This window comes from Perognathus longimembris, chromosome 18 (genome assembly GCF_023159225.1).
Source record: "Perognathus longimembris pacificus isolate PPM17 chromosome 18, ASM2315922v1, whole genome shotgun sequence".
NCBI classification, from domain to species: Eukaryota; Metazoa; Chordata; class Mammalia; order Rodentia; family Heteromyidae; genus Perognathus; species Perognathus longimembris.
The window spans coordinates 48,746,449-48,765,106 of NC_063178.1; the positions used below are offsets into that span (position 1 = coordinate 48,746,449).

The 18,658-nt window shown below is 38.4% G+C and overlaps 1 pseudogene; it reads left to right on the plus strand.

The window, feature by feature from the left end:
- The first annotated feature begins 39 nt into the window (after positions 1–39).
- On the plus strand, positions 40–17,939 carry LOC125367041 (annotated as a pseudogene).
- Positions 17,940–18,658: the final 719 nt, after the last annotated feature.

Sequence of the window (18,658 nt, forward strand, 5' to 3'; positions counted from 1 at the left end):
CAGTACACCCCCAAAAGAAGCACTAGAGTGCATACGGACATGACCCCAGAGGGCCACAGCCTGGGTCAGCGTGCTGCCCTCCAGCAGGAGGATCTCCTGCCCAAACCCCTGCAGGAGTGCACAAGTGGGCAAACTGCCCCCTGAGCAACAGCGCCCGCTCTGATAGGTACACTCCATACAGGTGGGCAGGACACCCCTCAACAATAACACCTGCTCTGACAGTAACATGCCGCACAGGTGGGCGAACCGCCCCTCAGTGGCAAGTCTCAATCTGAGAGGTGATCTCTCTTGACCCACAGCAACTAGTGGGAAAAGAATCAAAGAAGAGAAAAGCCTCCACACCATACTGAATCAGCGACCTGCAAACCCCCAAAAGGGGCACACAAGGGTCAGCATAACACAGTGGCAGAGCACCGTCCTGCAGAGAAAGATACAGAACTTACCCGCCCCCAAGTGCAGTGATGGTGACCACCTCAGCAACAACGGAGATGGTCATGCTCACTCATTGGGCAGTAAGGTTCAACAGCCAAACTCAAACCCAGAGCCAGGACACAAATCCCCATGGACAGACCTGCAGGAACCAGCACAAAACCAAGTCAAGGTTGCCACCTACAGGTGCAGATCTCCAGATGTGTAAATCACAAAGAAATATTACAAATTTCATGAAAGGTCAAGCCAATTCTTCAGCTCCAAAAAGTAGTACGACCGAGGAGGAGATGGAGAATAAAAAAAAATGAGACTAAGGTAGAAGAAATGATCAAAAGCCTCAGGACCGAATTCAGAAAACAGATACAGGAGCTTAGAATGGAAGTCTTGAAGGACCTTCAGGAATCCAAGAATGAACTGGAAGCAAAAATGAATACAGTCTACTCCACTGTTAATGAATACCTTAACATCCTGAGAAAGGAAATGCATGAAAAAATGGATTCAAAACACAACTTATTAAAAGAAGAAATCACCACAATGTGAGCTGATCTGGCAACCATACATAGCTTATTGGCATCGATGAGCACGACACTCGAAGCCACATCACAAAGATAGATCATATTGAATCCCAAATCTCTCTTTTGGATGACGATGCAGCTGAGAAGGACCAGAGATTACCACATTCCAAGAAACTGTCAAACTCCAGGGCAGACTAATCCAGGAGCTAGTGGACAAGGACAAGGGTTATTATCTACTTATAATTGGGATAGATGAAGGAGAGGAGTACCAGAGCCGAGTGATACAACATCAATTCAATAGAGTTATTGTAGAAAACTTCCCCAATCTCACAAGGGACTTCACCCAAATAACGGAAGCCTATAGGACGCCTGGCAGACCATACCCTAGGAAATCCTTGAATAGGCACATAATTATAAAGACCTCAGATCTCAAGAATAAAGAGAAAATTTTGAATGCAGCCAAAACGAAGAAAGAGCTATATTAGAATGGAAAAAAGATCAGAATGATGGAAGACCTCTCCACACAAACCTACAATGCATGAAGAGCCTGGAAGAACACAATCCAAGTCTTCCAGGCCAACAATTGCCAACACAGAATGAGATATCTAGCAAAATTAGAACTTAGCTTCAAGGGAAAAACCAGATCTTTCTATAATAAAGAGGATCTAAAGGAGTATGTGAATAAACAAACAGCCTTACAGCACATTCTAAGAGGGGAACCCAACCCAACAGAAAACGTACAGGACCCCCAGACAGAAACAGATAGAGACTACAATAGTCAGAGCCCAGAAGGAAAAGCAGCTCACTAAAGACAAGAAAAAAGGGAGAGGAAAAGAGCCTAACAGGAAAATGGAAGAGAAAGAAACACATTCATCCATGACCTCTTTGAATATAAATGGTATAAACTCTCCAATAAAGAGGAGCAGACTGACAGAGTGGATCAGTAAACCAAAAGTTGCTATCTGTTGTCTTCAAGAGACCCATCTTACAGCAATGGACAAAAAACAGGCTATGAATTAAAGGATGGAGCAAGATCTTCCAAGCATATGCACCTACCAAAATGGCCAAAGTAGCTATCCTGATTTCAGACAAGCTGGAATTCTCATTAAAATCAACTCAAAAAGATAAAGAAGGACACTACATTTGAATACATGGAAAAATCCAGAATCAAGACATCACTGTGATAAATTTACACTCACCGAACAAAAGAGGCCCGAAATTTGTCAAACAAATTCTCACAGAACTACAGAACAAGATAGACCCAAACACAATCATAGTGGGAGACTTTAATACTTCACTCTTTCCAAGAGACAGATCCAACACCCAGAGGATTAGCAAGGGAACTGAAGACCTAAGTAACACCATATCACAAATGGATCTGATAGATCTATACAAAGTCTTTCACCCTACAGAGTCCCAATACACATTCTTCTCAGCAGCCCATGGAACATACTCCAAAATAGATCATGTTATAGCCCACACAAAGAACCTCAGCAAACACAAGAGTATTGACATCATCCCATGTATTATATCTGATCACAGTGGAATCAAGGTAACCCTCAGTAACAAAGGATACCACTGAGGCTATACAAATACTTGGAGACTAAACCCCTCACTGCTATCTAACACTTGGATCACAGACCAAACTGAGGATGAAATTAATGAATACATAAGCCACAACGACAATGAAAATATGGGATGCAGCGAAGGCAGTGCTGAGAGGCAAGATCATTGCCCTCAGCACTCACATTAAAAGAATGGAAGCAGGGCAGGTAAATAACTTCAGGATGAAGTTCTGGAGAAACAAGAAATAATCGAATCTAAAATGACTAGGAGGAGAGAGATCACAAAGATTAAAGAAAAGATAAATCTGATTGAAAATAGAAAGACCATTCAACAAATAAATAAAACTGTAAGCTGGTTCTTTGAGAAAATAAATATAATTGAAAGACTTCTCTCAAGACTTACAAAAAGAAAGAAGAGAGACTCTCATCCATAAAATCAGGGACTCCACCGGAAAAATTACAACAAATATACACGATATTCAACAATCATAAGGAACTTTTTCCAGAACCTCTACTCATTAAAAAACAATACTTTTACAGAAATGGATCAATTCTTAGAAAAGTATAAACTGCCCAAACTGAATCAAGAAGAAATAAATCAACTAAATAAACCAATAACTTACAGCGAGATATAGGGGGTAATCAAGAGCCCCCCAACAAAGAAAAGCCCAGGCCCAGATGGATTCACCAATGAATTCTATAAAACCTTTAGTAAGGTGCTAATACCAATACTCTTCAAACTTTTCCGCGAAATAGAAACAGATGGAGAAATCCCAAACTCATCCTATGAAGCCAATATTATACTCATCCCCAAACCAGGCAAAGACCCAACAAAAAAAGAGAACTACAGACCAATATCACAAATAACACAGACACAAAGCTGCTCAATAAAATATTAGCTAACAGGATCAAGAAACTGATCAAGAAAATTATACATCATGACCAAGTAGGCTTCATCCCACAGAAACAAGGATGATTCAACATTCGTAAATCAATTAATGTAATTAACCACATAAACAGAGCTAAAACCAAGAATCACGTTGTTATCTCAGTCGATGCCCAAAAAGCCTTTGACAAAATACAACATCCATACTTGTTAAAAGCTCTGGGGAGAACAGGAATCGATGGAACATTCCTCAAAACAATAAAAGCCATATAAAACAGACCAACTGTTAATATCATATTAAATGGAGAGAAAATAAAACCACTACCCCTAAACTCAGGAACAAGAAAAGGATACCCACTCTCCCCAGTTCTTTTCAACATAGTACTGGAATCCCTAGCCATAGCAATAAGGCAAGAGGAGGGCATCAACGGGATCCACATTGGCAAAGAAGAAATCAACCTATCCCTATTTCCAGATGACATGATCTTATATCTGAAGAACCCCAAATACTCAGTCCCCAAACTCCTACACCTAATAAACCATTTTGGCAAAGTAGCAAGATACAAAATCAATCCACAAAAGTCAGCAGCTTTTCTGTACACCAGCAATGTAGAAGTAGGAAAGGATATTATGAAAAATCATACCATTTACAATAGCTAAAAAATAATAAATTACCTAGGGTCAACCTAACTAAAGACGTGAATGACGTATTTAATGAGAACTATAAAAATCTAAAAAGGGAAATCAAAGAGGACACAAGGAGATGGAAAGACCTCCCATGATCATGGGTAGGCAGAAACAATATAGTGAAAATGGCCATATTGCCCAAATTGTTATACAAATTCAATGCAATCCCCATCAAGATCCCAGCTACATTCTTCACTGAAATAGAGAAAGCAACCCATAACTTCATATGGAACAGCAAAAGGCCTAGAAGAGACAAACCAATTCTAGGCAAAAAAAAAAAAAACAGTGCAGGAGGTAGCACAATACCAGATTTCAAGATCTATTGTAGAGCCATCATAACAAAAACAGCCTGGTTTTGGTATGAATACAGACCAATGGGATAGAATAGAAGACCCAGAAATAAAGCCACACTCTTACAGTCATCTGATATTCAACAAAGGAGCTAAAGACATACAATGGAAAAAACATAGCCTCTTCAACTACTGGTGCTGGGAAAACTGAAAACCCATATGTAGAAAACTCAAAGTAGACCCTAGCCTATTACAATGGACCAAGATCAACTGAAAATGGATCAAGGACCTCAACATCAGACCTGAATAGTTGAAACTACTGGACAGAATAGGAAAGACACTAGAACTTATAGGCACAGGACAGAACTTCCCGAATAGAGTCCCAGGGCACAACAGATAGGGAAGAGTCTCGACAAATGGGACTACTACAAAATAAAAAGTTTCTGCACAGCTAAAGACATGCCCACCAACCTACAAAGACAGCCAACAATATGGGAAAGGATCTTTACCAGCACAGCAAAAGACAAAGGCCTAATATCCATCATCTACAGAGAACTCAAAAAACTAACCCCCTCCAAGCCCAGTAAACCAATTATGAAAAAGGCAAAGGAGCTAAAGAGAGACTTCACAAGAGAAGAGATAAAAAAGGCAAAGAAACTTATGAGGAAATGTTCAACATCCCTGGCAGTAAAGGAAACGCAAATAAAAACAACCCTGAGATACCACCTTACTCCAGTTAGAATGACCTATACTCTGAATTCAGGCAACAACAAATGCTGGCGGGGATGTGGGGAAAGAGGAACCCTTCTCCATTGTTGGTGGGAGTGCAAATTAGTACAACTTTGGAGAACAGTATGGGGGTTCCTCAAAAAGCTCAACATAGACCTACCCTATGACCTAGCCATACCACTCCTAGGCATCCATCCTGAACAACAGGTCTCAGAATGTCAAAAAGACATCTGTACGTCCATGTTCATTACTGCACAATTCATAATAGCCAATACATGGGAACAACCCAGATGCCCCTCTACATACAAGTGGATCCAAAAAATGTGGTACCTATATACAATGGAATACTACATAGCGATTAGAAATGATGAAATATTGGTATTCACAGGGAAATGGTCAGAACTTGAGCAAATAATGTTGATTAAGACAACCCTAGAACACAGAAAACAAAGGGGCATGTAGAAGGAGGGGGAGACAGTAGAGACCATGTCTGCGAAACAAAAAACTTCTTGTCAGGCTGTATTTCCTACAGGTTTGGGTCAGCGACCTTACATTATGTAACTAAAACCAAACAACTACTAAACATAAAAATATCTATAATAGACCTCTCAGTGGATCACAATAGCTAAAAAGCTATGTATGTATGATCATATAAGACAAGGAAAGGCAAACTCTATTGTTAGACGTTATATTTAAAGTTCTAGGTGAATTTCCTTTGGTGTATGCCACGTGGCTTCTGTATATGTTTTTGATACACTGGGTATTATATATATATATGTATATGTGTCTACCTGATCTAGGGAAGGGAAAGAAAAACAAGGGTGTAAGATATCACAAGAAATGTAAACACTGACCTATTATGTAACTGTATCCCTTTTGCACAACACCTTGTCAACAAAATTTAATTAATTAATAAGTTTTTTTAAAACACTCAGGGACCATGCCCAGGCCCTGATTTCAATCCCTAGACCAGTACAAAAATATAAGTAAATAAAACAAAAAATTAAATCCATGTAAGATCTATCTTTAGTCCATGGAACATACACCTACAAACGTCTCTGAAAAGTATCATGCTTTTCAAAATGAAAAGAAATGCTTCTTAAATTGTGATACAAGCTGTGAAGCCAAGGGCAGTAATAATTTTTGTCATCACTTCTACCAATAGTGATTGTTTATCTCCCTTACTGAAGAGGGAATGATCATTTTGTGAAGCTGACAGGCACTGTGATCTCACTCTAACTTTGAAGAAAGTTGGAAATAAAGAGTTTGGTTAAAAAAAAAAAGCTAGGTGCAATGCCTATGCGCATCTACAAAATAATTATACAAAATAATATTTATCAAAATAAACTCCCAGAAATAGAAAGAAAACGAGAAGTATACATGGCTCACAAAAGTATACAAAGATTTCTAAAAATTATACAAAAATATACTAAACATCTTTGGCAGAAAGAAAATGCTATGCCAAATGACACTGAATTTTATCTAACTTCAGTGACAGTATCTAACTTCAAGAAGACTAATAACAAACACTGCTAAGAATGAAGAAAAAGAGCACTTACACACAAATCACAGTAATTTAATTTCATGGACACATTAGAGAAATCTGTATGTCTGTTCCACAAGATACATATTTTTGATATTATTCACAACTATTACATTGTGAGGCTCAGGCTCATTGCATGCATACATGTTCACATCTCAAGAAGACCTATCTCTATATATATGCTACCAAGAATCTATAAATTCAGTGATAAAATGCTATATAATAAAATGAATAGGCAGGTATAATAGACCACTATCAACCTCATCAGAAAGGGTTTTTTTTTCTCCTTCATTTTTAAATTTCTTATACTTCAAGTCCTTCCTATACACTGTGATAAGTATTGTGTGATAGCCAATGCATGACAATAGACAAGTGTACCATAATACACACCTAACACTGCAGGCATTTAGAGTGTGTTCACTGCCCTGAGGTAGCTGTCTTCTCCAGGGTCACTAAAGTCTGCATGGAATTTTGGCCTAATAGATTTTAACAAGCAGAAAACATAGACTAGCTTTCAATATTGATTAAGCCTTATGCTAAAGAGTAATTTCTTCCATCACTACATGTTTTCAGAGAAGTATATCAGGGGAATAACTTGATCTATGTTAGAAAGTTCAGTACACTTGACCTGTTAGAAGATCAAAGTGCAGAATGGAAATGTGCACCTCAATTTTGGCATGGACCTTGAATTTTTGAATGAAATTGCTGGTTTTGGGGGCTTCACTGCTTCCTTGGGAATTAGTAAATGGGTGTGTTTGTGGTAGGCTGTGCACATGGAATTCTTATTGAAACCTGCTTGAATCCACCAGTAATATCTGGTGGCTGTAATGGACATTGGGTGTATGAACTGATCCTGTGGATACAATGTACTAAGAACTTTGGTTGATAGTTCACTAACAGTTTTTTTTTTCTGGCCATTTCCATGAATCCTCTGATGCAATCCATTTGCTTCATCCCAAATAGCTTTCATGCAAAAATTTTTGGACACAGATGTGGAACCAAGTACATCAAAAATAACTTCGTCCCCAGGGCCTCACTGTCTGTGATGTGACAGAAATCACAGAACCTGCGATGAAGAAGGAGAATGGCAAACACGTTTTCCAAATAATATTTTTCTCCTGGATGCAAGGCCTCAGATGCAGAGCCTCAGGGATGGGTTTTACACATTGTCGCTGGGGATTCACAAGAGGATACAAGGAAAGATGGACAACAGTGTATCTCTCTGACACTAAAAACTCACTTGTGCACCTGTACAAAGATATATGACTGTACATACTGGACACTGTGGATCTCACTTCCAGCCAGAATTTCAGCTTGGCAGATGCTTCAGGAATGTGCCCTTTGATTTTCATACTCATTTTTCTCCAGTTTCCCCTCTCTGTCAATTCCTTAGCCAGTACTAACTGCTTTTCCACCATGAAGCAGCGAACACACATGGATGGAGATGTGATGATTGTTGGGTTTTTCCCTCTCTACACTTTGGGAACAGATCGCAGTAACAGTGATGCTTCCAAATATGAAGACAAGCCGTAAGTAACACCTCATCTTATTTCCATGTCCTGTTTTGTTCTCAGGATTTTAAATCACTGAGGGAAAGCTAGATGCACAGTAAATGAATGCTCTCTGTTTCCTCTTCCCTGGCCTCCTATACCTCCCATCAGCAGAACTGAACGCACAAATGGTATTATTTCCTTTTTGTAGTACTGTTGTGAACTTTTCACAAAAACTTTATCAACATATCTTCTTTCTTGTGTTCAGATTAAGTACTCCATATGTGTATGTTCAATTAGATTTTCTTTTTTTTAAGTTTTTATTATCAAACTGATGCACAGAGAGGTTACAGTTTCATATGTTAGGCATTGGATACATTTCTTGCACTGTTTGTTACCTTGTCCCTCATACCCCCCTTCCCCCTCCCCCCAACCCTTTCCCCCCCTGAGGTGTTCAGTTCACTTACACCAAACATTTTTGCATGTATTGCTTTTGTAGTTGTTTCCCTTTTTTTACCCTGTATCTCTCAATTTTGGCATTCCCTTTCAATTTCCTAGTTGTAATACCAGTATACACTGTTTCCAATATACTCAGATAAGATTACAGAGATAGTGTAGGTACAACCACTGGAAGGTGATACAAGAACATCATCAATAATAGAAGCTACAGATACACATAGGACGTTGAAAGTAGTTACAACTGTGATATAACAATCATTTCCATAACATGGAGTTCATTTCACTTAGCATCATCATATGTGATCGTAAGGGTATAGCTATTGGGCTCTTGTGATCCTCTACTGTGACTTACCTAAACCTGTGCTAATTATTCCCAATAAGGGAGACCATAGAGTCCATGTTTCTTTGGGTCTGTCTCACTTCACTTAGTATAATTTTTTCCAAGTCCTTCCATTTCCTTACAAGTGGGGCAATGTCATTCTTTCTGATAGAGGCATAAAATTCCATTGTGTATATGTACCACATTTTCCTGATCCATTCGTCTACTGAGGGGCATCTGGGTTGGTTCCAGATTCTCGCTATGACAAATTGCGCTGCAATGAACATTGTTGTGCTGGTGGCTTTACTATGATTTTGTTTGTGGTTCAATTAGATTTTCTTTAAGCTCACAATTTTCTCATCCTTAGAAGACATGGTAAGCTTCCAATATGAAATTTCACATATGCAAACACTTCTTTTTAATCACTTTATCCTATCATTTGGATTTCCATCCTTCCTGTATTGTTTTCTTTTGAAAACAGCAAGTTCTAATTTACACACACACACACACACACACACACACACACACACACACACCTTTACAGTCACAGACATGTCAGATAGGAAGAAAGTTACTTTGGTTTTTTTTTTTTTTTGAGTTTTTATTATAAAACTGATGTACAGAGAGGTTACAGTTTCATACGTTAGGCATTGGATACATTTCTTGTACTGTTTGTTACCTTTTCCCTCATATCCCCCCTCCCCCTTTCCCCCCCCCGAGGTGTTCAGTTCACTTACACCAAACAGTTTTGCAAGTATTGCTTTTGTAGTTGTTTGTCTTTTTTTACCCTGTGTCTCTCAATTTTGGTATTCCCTTTCAATTACCTACTTCTAATACCAGTATACACATTATGCTGCTATGAACATTGTTGTGCTGGTGGCTTTAGTGTGTTCTTGTTTGTGGTCTATTAGGTAGATGCCCAATAGTGAAGCTTCTGGGTCAAAGAGGAGCTCTATGTTTAGCCTTCTGAGGAATCCCAATACCACTTTCCAGAGTGGCTGAACAAATTTACATTCCCACCAACAATAAAGTAAGGTTCCCTTTTGGCCACATCCCCTCCAACATTTGTTATTGTTAGTTTTCTTGATAGGGGACATTCTTACTGGGGTGAGGTACAATCTCTATGTTGTTTTGATTTTCATTTCTTTTATGGCCAGTGAGGTAGAGCACTTTTTCATGTGTCTCTTGGCAATTCTCATTTCCACATCAGAGAAGTCTCTTTTTAAGACTTTAGCCCACTTGTTGAGGGTGCTGTTGGTTCTTTGAGGGTTTTTTTTCCCTTATTTATTGACAAAGTGATGTACAGAGAGGTTACAGTTTCATATGTTAGGCCTTGGATACATTTCTTGTACTGTTTTGGAGGAATTTAAATAATTTAGTTGTGCATATATTTTAGATATGAGGTATTTGTCTGTTGTATGGCCGGTAAAGATCTTTTCCCAGTCTGTGGGCTTTCTTTTTATCTTGCAAGCTATGTCCTTTGTCCTGCAGATGCTCTGCAGTTTGATGCAGTCACATTTGTCCATCCTTTCTTTGATTTGTAGCGTTTCTGGTTCTTTGTTAAGGAAGTTCTGTCCTGTGCCAAGGAGCCCAAGTATTTCTCCTACTCCTTCCTTTAGTGTTTTCAGGGTATCTGTTTTAATTTTGAGGTCTTTGATCAATTTGGAATTGATTTTGGTGCAGGGTGATATAAAAGGATCTACTTTTAGTTTGTTGCAGGTGTTGAACCACTTGTGCCAGCACCATTTGTTAAAGAGGCTATCTTTCTTCCATCCTATTTTTTAGCTCCTTTACCAATGATTAAGTAAGCATATTCTGTGTGTTCATTTGTGGGTCTTCAATTCTGTTCCATTGGTCTTCAGGCCTGTTCTGGTGCCAATACCAAGGTGCTTTTCTTACTATAGCTTTATAATACAGTTTGAAGTTCAGTATTGTAATTCCTCCACCACTGTTCTTTCTGCTTAGGAATATTTTTGCTCTTCTGGGTCTTTTATTGTTCCATATGAATTTCTGGATTGCTTCCTCTATTTCATTAAAAATGGTTTTGGGATATTAATGGGTATGGCATTGAATTTGTATATAGCTGTTGGCATATGGGCATTTTGACTATATTAATCCTCCCAATCCAGGAGCATGGGAGGTTTTTCCATTTCCTTAGTTCTGTCTTAATTTTGTTTTTCATGTTTTTAAAGTTCTTATCATAGAGGTCTTTCACTACTTTGGTTAAGGTTATTCCTAAGTACTTTATGTTTTTTGAGGCTATTGCAAAAGGAGTTGCTTTCCTGATTTCAGCCTCAGTCTTTGGTTCATTAGCACATAGAAATGCTGTGATTTTTGAGGGTTTATTTTATATCCTGCTACATTGCCAAAGTTTTGATCAGCTTAAAATAATCATACATCATGATCAAACTGCATTCATCCCACGGATGCAATGTTGCTTCAATATGCGCAGTAAATTAATGTAATCCACCATATCAACTGGAGCAAGGTAAAGAATCGCATGGCTATATCTCTAGATGCAGAAAAGGCATTCTATAAAATCCAGCACCCATTTATGATAAAAGCCCTGGAAAAATTGGGATTCCATGGAACACTCCTCAGTATAATAAAGGCAGTCTATGACAAACAGCAAGCATAATTCTTAATGGTGAAACACTAAAGCCATTCCCTTTAAAATCATGAGCTAGACAGGGATGTCTGCTCTCTCTACTCCTTCTTCCACATAGTACTAAAATTCCTAGCCATAGCAATTGGGCAAGAAAAAACATAAAGGGGATCCATATAGGAAAAGATGAAGGTAAACTTTCTCTCTTCACAGATGACATGATCCTATACCTAAAGAACCCCATAGACTGTACTCCCAAGCTACTAGATTAACGTATATCTATAGGTGATTCAGTCTGCATTATTTTGTAGAACTGTTGTAAAAATAAGGAATCTCTAAAACCATTATTAACTCAAGTAAAAGTGGAAAAATTTTCTTTTCACATACTGTGTCCCACAGTTAATCCTTACAATACTAGAGTTGTGTGAACTATTCTTTGTTACAAATGAGCAAATAACTTCTCAGAGGAATAAAATGTTGATTTAAAGTCATAGGGGTCATGGCTTATGGAACTGGAATTTGAGCCCATATTTCTTTGACTTCAGAGACCTTGTTCTCACCATCAAGCTATCCTGTAATGCCTGTTACTAAAAGAAACAATCAAAAACAACGATATAATGTTCAACTGAAGGGCAGAGTTAGTTTTGCATTAATTTTTTAATTAGTGAATTGGGCTTTTTCTATGTGTTTTCTTTCCATTTATTCCATGAGAGGATTTTGTGAACAAGAGATAGCACAGCATGGTGTTCTGTACTGCTACCTGGAGTTTTCCTAAGTCCAGGCAAGCTTTTAATTCCAAGATCATGTTAGCCCATAGTTGAACTTAAAATAAGCCCAGTGCCAGTGGCTTACATGTACAATCATAGATACTCAAGAGGCTGAGACAGGAGGATCACAGTTGGAAGCCAGCCCAGGCAAGAGAGTCTTTGGGACTCTTATCTCCATTTAACCACCAAAAAGCCAGATTTGGAGCTGTGGCTCAAGTGATAGAATGTTAGTCTTGAGCAAATATGCTCAGGGACACCCAGGCTCTAAGTTCTAGCTTTTGGACTGGCTCCAAAGGAAAACTACAACAACAGCAAAAAGATCAACTTAAAAGAAATAGAATAAAAATCCAGCCTGATGCACATGGCTAAGGATCTATTGTCCTTGATACTCCCATTCTTAGATGGCAGCTAATCTATTTATATGTTCAGAGAGGCAAATATTCTCAGAAGTCAATATTGACATTTTGAAAGAGTCTTCTCTGCTTAGTTTTCATGAATGGAAAAACTTTAATTAAAAAATTCTAGTAGCAAGCTTGTGATGGCATTTAGTAATAGTCCACATTTCAACTAAATCCACTTCTTCATATTTAATAAGAAATGTAAATATAGTATTGACCCCCTAAAAAGAAAAGAAATATAAATGAATATACTAGATTAGTATTGTAGGAAATATAGCATGATTCCTTAGTCAAAACTTCTGTACAGCTTCTGAACTCCATTAGAGTTTCTCATGTAAACATATGCATTTGTATATTTGTGAGTGTGTGAGTATTGATGCAAGGGCATATGCCAGTGGAGGTATCCAGTTAATTTTCTTCTCTGTGGTTCTCAATATTCTCCATAGCTCTGTTCTCTGTAGGGTACCACTGTTCTTTGGGGAAAAGCAAGTTTAGTTCTGTGGGCCTCTGTTCACAATGTTTTCTTTAAAGACATCTTATATAATACATGTGACCAATTTGTTAGTATTGAATTCACATCCTCCTGCCCAAGTGAGGGTTAACAGATTCTTATATTTTCTCTTTAAGGCACTTTGCATCCTTCCTGCACTTAGAAGTATCAGACTGCACCTCAGCACTACAATAAATTGAACACATTTCAGTGGTGAACTCACCAACAAAAAGGCACAAGAAATACAAAAACGCATGACCCTATACCACAAAAAAAGACAGTACAAAAGTGAAGCAGTGAGGCAGAATCTTACCTTTTTTCCACCTGATGTTGGGAATGTATATGTTGGTTAACTCATATTTTTCATTGCTCTCTGTAAGTCTAAAAATGAAAAATGCAAAATCGCATGAGTATTCATCTTGCAATTATATATTTGTGTTAGTATGTGGGTGAATCCACAAATGTGAAATTGATAAATGAGGAAAAACTTGCATACATGTATTTCTGCATACACATGTGCATATGCACATGTGCATGTGTGTTTATAGGAATGTATTAAGATATTGTTGAATTATGGTTAATATTTTATTTTTCTATCAATATTATCTAAGGAAGCATTATTAAAATGAAGTTAGACCTGATTACAATAGCATTGTTTAGATGCAGTCTGAGGGAATTAACTCATTCCTTCCAATTTTTTACTAACAAACCCCAGCATATCACCTTACTTGTTTAATACATTACATGTCTTTGATTTAATTTTTATTCATATACTAATTTTATGTAATTGTCTAAGATGATTTATTCAACCCAGTCTTTGAGGCAGTTTTGAAATGGCATTCCTAGGATGAAAAGGTAACTGTTTTGTAAGAATTTGTGATCAAATCAAATAGGCCTCCAATCATCTTTCTTTTCTCTTATACTTGTCACATATCTAGTCCAATTCAAGCTAAAAGGCCAGAACAAATATTGCTGTACGTTGTGTATTCAGCATCTATCTGTATGTCACCTTAGACAGCCTGCCATAGATGATGCACTCACCCATGAACCTTTGGGGATCCTCGAGGTTTGCCAACATACAGGTAGTGACCTTGACCTCATGGAGTACCCATTACATTCTGGCCCTGCACTCCAGGCCCCATGGATACAGAGGAGTTCCCTTGGAAATGTCAATGCTGTAAGTATGCACCAATTATCAATTATAGTCATGCTATAAGGACAGTGGCATGGGAAGAGTTGTTCTGTGAAAAACCTCAGAATGTGAACTTGAACATCATGTTCAGACAAAACTAATGCCTGCAATTCATTTCAATGGTACTACACTTGAAGGGCAAGTCAATCCCTTTTAATCTTAAATGAAAACAAGGTAACTATCGTTAAAAGAGGGAATTAGAGCTTAAGGGCCTACAGTACTATTTCCTCTCATTTTACAGAAAAGTCAACTGAGACTCAAGATTAAGAATCAGCTCCCCCTGGCCTTTTACCCAGAAAGAGCATTCCATTTGGGATTGAGAGCACAGATTGCAGATAGACTAGCTAGTTTCTAAACTGGCTTATAATCCTAGATCTGCCACTTGTGATCTTAACAAAGATTGTTTCAGTTCTCTTTAACCCCTTTTCCCTTTGTGAATCAGAGGTAGTACTAGTATCTACCTCATGGGATTGTTGAAAAAAACAAGTGATCACTATCTCATTAATAAATGTGAAGTGTTCTGAATAATTACTAAGCAAGTGGCAACCGTCTATTGGGTAAGACTTTCAGAATTTTCCTAATGCTCTTTTTCTTCTCTTTAAAAATTGTTTTTCTTCTGTGGACCCAAAGTGCATCTCATATATGCAAGTTGTGCCTAAGTGGCATAAATATTTTGTCAAATATTTTGAGCTAGGGTGTAGCTCAATTGCTCTAGTCTAACAGGTGAGAGGCTTTGGGTTTCATACTAGTATGGCACACACATGCATGTGGGTATAAGCGGAAACACATTTAAAGAATATGTGTGTTTGAGCACATTAGAAGTAACTAGTATGCAAATGTCCTTTTAGACACACAATTATTATCATTAAAGGTGTGATCTAGTACCTCCCTACATTGAGAAAGATGCAGCTAATTGATTCCCTTTGTCAGCAAATGAATATTGCCAAACTTGTCAATTTAAAATAGCAAATAACTGCTGAGCTATCATTCCTGACTTTTGAAACTACTTTAATATCAAATTAATACTCGATTAAGATCAAAGCTTTTGGGCTGAGAATATGGCCTAGTGGCAAGAGCGCTTGCCTCCTACACATGAAGCTCTGGTTTCGATTCCCCAGCACCACATATATGGAAAACGGCCAGAAGGGGTGCTGTGGCTCAGGTGGCAGAGTGCTAGCCTTGACCGGGAAGAAGCCAGGGATGGTGCTCAGGCCCTGAGTCCAAGGCCCAGGACTGGCCAAAAAAAAAAAAAAAAAAAAAAAAGATCAAAGCTTTTGAAAACTATTTAATGTCTCAACTTGCTTTCTGTAAAGTTTTGTTAGAAAAATTCATGTTTGGTTATTTGTTCCTATTTCTCTTAGAGTTTATAGTTGAAAACCCATGGGATGATGACTTGATTCTTAAACTTTTATCTGGGCTTTCTAAACCAGTGAGTTCTTACCCAAATGCTTTTGAACACCAGTATAGACTTCCAGCCATCAAGCCCAAGACTGAATTCCAATTGGATGAGAATTAAAATGGAGAATATAGTTTTGAAGTCTTATTTGCTTGTGCAAAATTAATGTGTATATGAGATGGTAAAAATAATATATCCTGGAACACATAGCGAAACCAGTTAAACCAGAAGGAAGTGTGGTATTTAGTAAATACTAACATACTGTGGGTTTTTATTTGTGACAAGTCTGTTCTAGTTATGTAAAGAGTCAACATTCCAGGCTCTAGTGGCTCATGTCTGTAATCCTTGCTACTCAGGAGGCTGAGATCTGACAATTGTGATTCAAAGCCAGCCCAGGCATCAAATCCAGGGAGACTCTTATCTCCAATTAATTACCAGAAAAGTCAGAAGTGGCACTGTGGCTCAAGTGGTAAAGAACTATCTCTGTGCAACAAAAAAGCTCAAGGACAGTGCACAGACCCTGAATTAAAGCCCGAGGATCAGCACTCCCCTCTGCCCTTCCCCAAAAAAGGTAACCACAGGGCAACTAGATGTAGATTGCACAGAACTTTGTCCTTTGTTGTAAAAACATATACATTGTCCCAAAACATTATTGACTCTTTATAACAGATTTTTTACATGTTGTTACTGACATCTCAAGAGTCATACAATGCAGAAAGCATGGGTACCCTTTCTTATTTTTTTAATTTAATTTTATTGCCAAGGTGCTGTACAGAGGGGTTACTGTTAGATACGTAGGGTAATGAGGAAATTGTTGTCAATCTTGTCACCCCCACGCTCATTTTTCTCCCACTTTCTCTCCTCCCCCAACAGTGGTACCCTTTGTAAAATGTGAAAACCTTGCTGAGAAGGAGACACATGCCCATGGCCACACAGCTCAGTGTTCTGAGACATCAGAGCTGCACTTGCACCTCTGTGCCAGAAATTTGCTAAGAGGCCTCTTTGGTGCCAGGATTTTTTTTTCACTTTTCGTCTAGACCTTTCCCAATGTATTATATCTACTTTTGTTTATTAGAGCACTTGAACACCAAGAAAAATTTTACAGATTATTCATTGTGCTATAGTCATTAATAATTCAAACATTTTTGTCATTTTAACACCTGTCTTCCAAGGTTCTTTGCTAGTCACATCAATTATCTTCTTGGAGAAAGAGCTTTTGCCCATAGCTATAAAGCTACCCTTGGAGATGAGAATGGGGCTAAAAATCAGCAGAAATATGTTTTAAAGGTAAATGATCTGAGTAGGTTATTATTTCAGCGATATAGAATTAAATTTCATAGCAAAAGGTATTTGCCTTTTTTCCCTTTAAACTGTGTTTTCATTGAGATCTGAAGTGAACAATTACATAAGAGCTATCCTGGGAAGTCTCAGAATTGCCTTGCCACTAAAATAATCTTGTAGTAGTAAGCCTCATGTTGCAAAACAGTTCATAGTTTGTCTTCATTTTCTACACCATGTCCTTCATTGGGATGGATGGACATTGTTTTCTTGATATTCTTTCCACAATGTGAGATGCGATATGAATACCATTATCTGATCTGTATTGCAGGTCCAGAAGCCTTCCAACCCCTGGGAATTCTAGCTTGGGACCCAGCTAGAGAGACTGAAGCCAACCATGGAATCCATGTTTATCAAATTCTCTTCTGCCCACTTATCCCAACTCAGGATACCATTTTCATTGTTTCTAGAATGCCATTGTTCTCTATAAAAATACCCCTGAAAACGTGAGGTCCCAGTGTCTTGTCATCTGTTTTACTATGAAATGCTCCACATGACTGAGCAAGTTCACAGCGGTGAGATCATTCATGAAGACTTTAAGCCAGAAAATTTCATCCAGGGAAACAGGCAAGTGCAATGAGACAGGCCTCTTTCACACTTCTCTAGTAGCTTTTTCAGTTTGTACTAATGCATCTTGGTCCTTGTTTTTGTTTAATCTAGATTTTTGGAACATAATGATGATGATTTAGTTGCTGTCTTGGTGCTGATTGACCTGGGGCAGAGTATAGATATGAGACTTTTTCCAAAAGAAACAACATTTAAGGCCAAGTGTGGAACTTCTAGTTTTCAGTATACAGAAATGCTCAGTAACAAGCCATGAAACTACCAGGTATGGGAGTAAAAGAAGAGCTTGAAAACATGTTCCTATAGCTCTCCCATTAGATGTTCTAAGTGAAATTGGAGTTCTATTTAGTGTGAACTGGTGATTTGAACAGATGAAGGAAAGGTCTGTGAAACCTTCAAAAGGAAGTCATGCTTCCAGGATCCAGCTTGATCTGTAGATGAGAGCAGCTTGGTGTCCTTTTGGGGCCAGGATTAGCCGGGAGACCCAGCCTACTGACCTTAGGCAGAATTGAGTTGGTGCTGCATGCCCCTTGCTATTCTCACAGGCAAGAAGGGGGAACTGATGGCTATAGATGGTGCCACCAGATGTCTTTCCAGATTAGTGCATACAAAAGATTGCTGGAAATGGATTACTGTTATCCTAAAGGAATGCTTCAGAACTTCCATCATGGGTAGCCACCAAGTAAAGAGAATACTGATGAGGACAAATGTAAAGTTTGATGCTAGGGTAAGCAAATCTGCTACCCAGGATCCATGTGGGTCGAAACTATGGCTTTTCAGAAGCCATAGTTAGAATGGGCCAGGATGGGAATCTGGATTCTATACTGTGACTGCCAGTGGGGTCTCCAGCTGCATACATGCTATTAATCTAGTATCTCCTCAGGCCTAGAGGGGGACTGTCAGTCTGTTATTCCACAGACTTGGGGCACAATGGAGGGTTCTTTTCAGTTATAAACACATTGTATACCCAGAGGCCCTGGAGCAGTCAGAAAATAA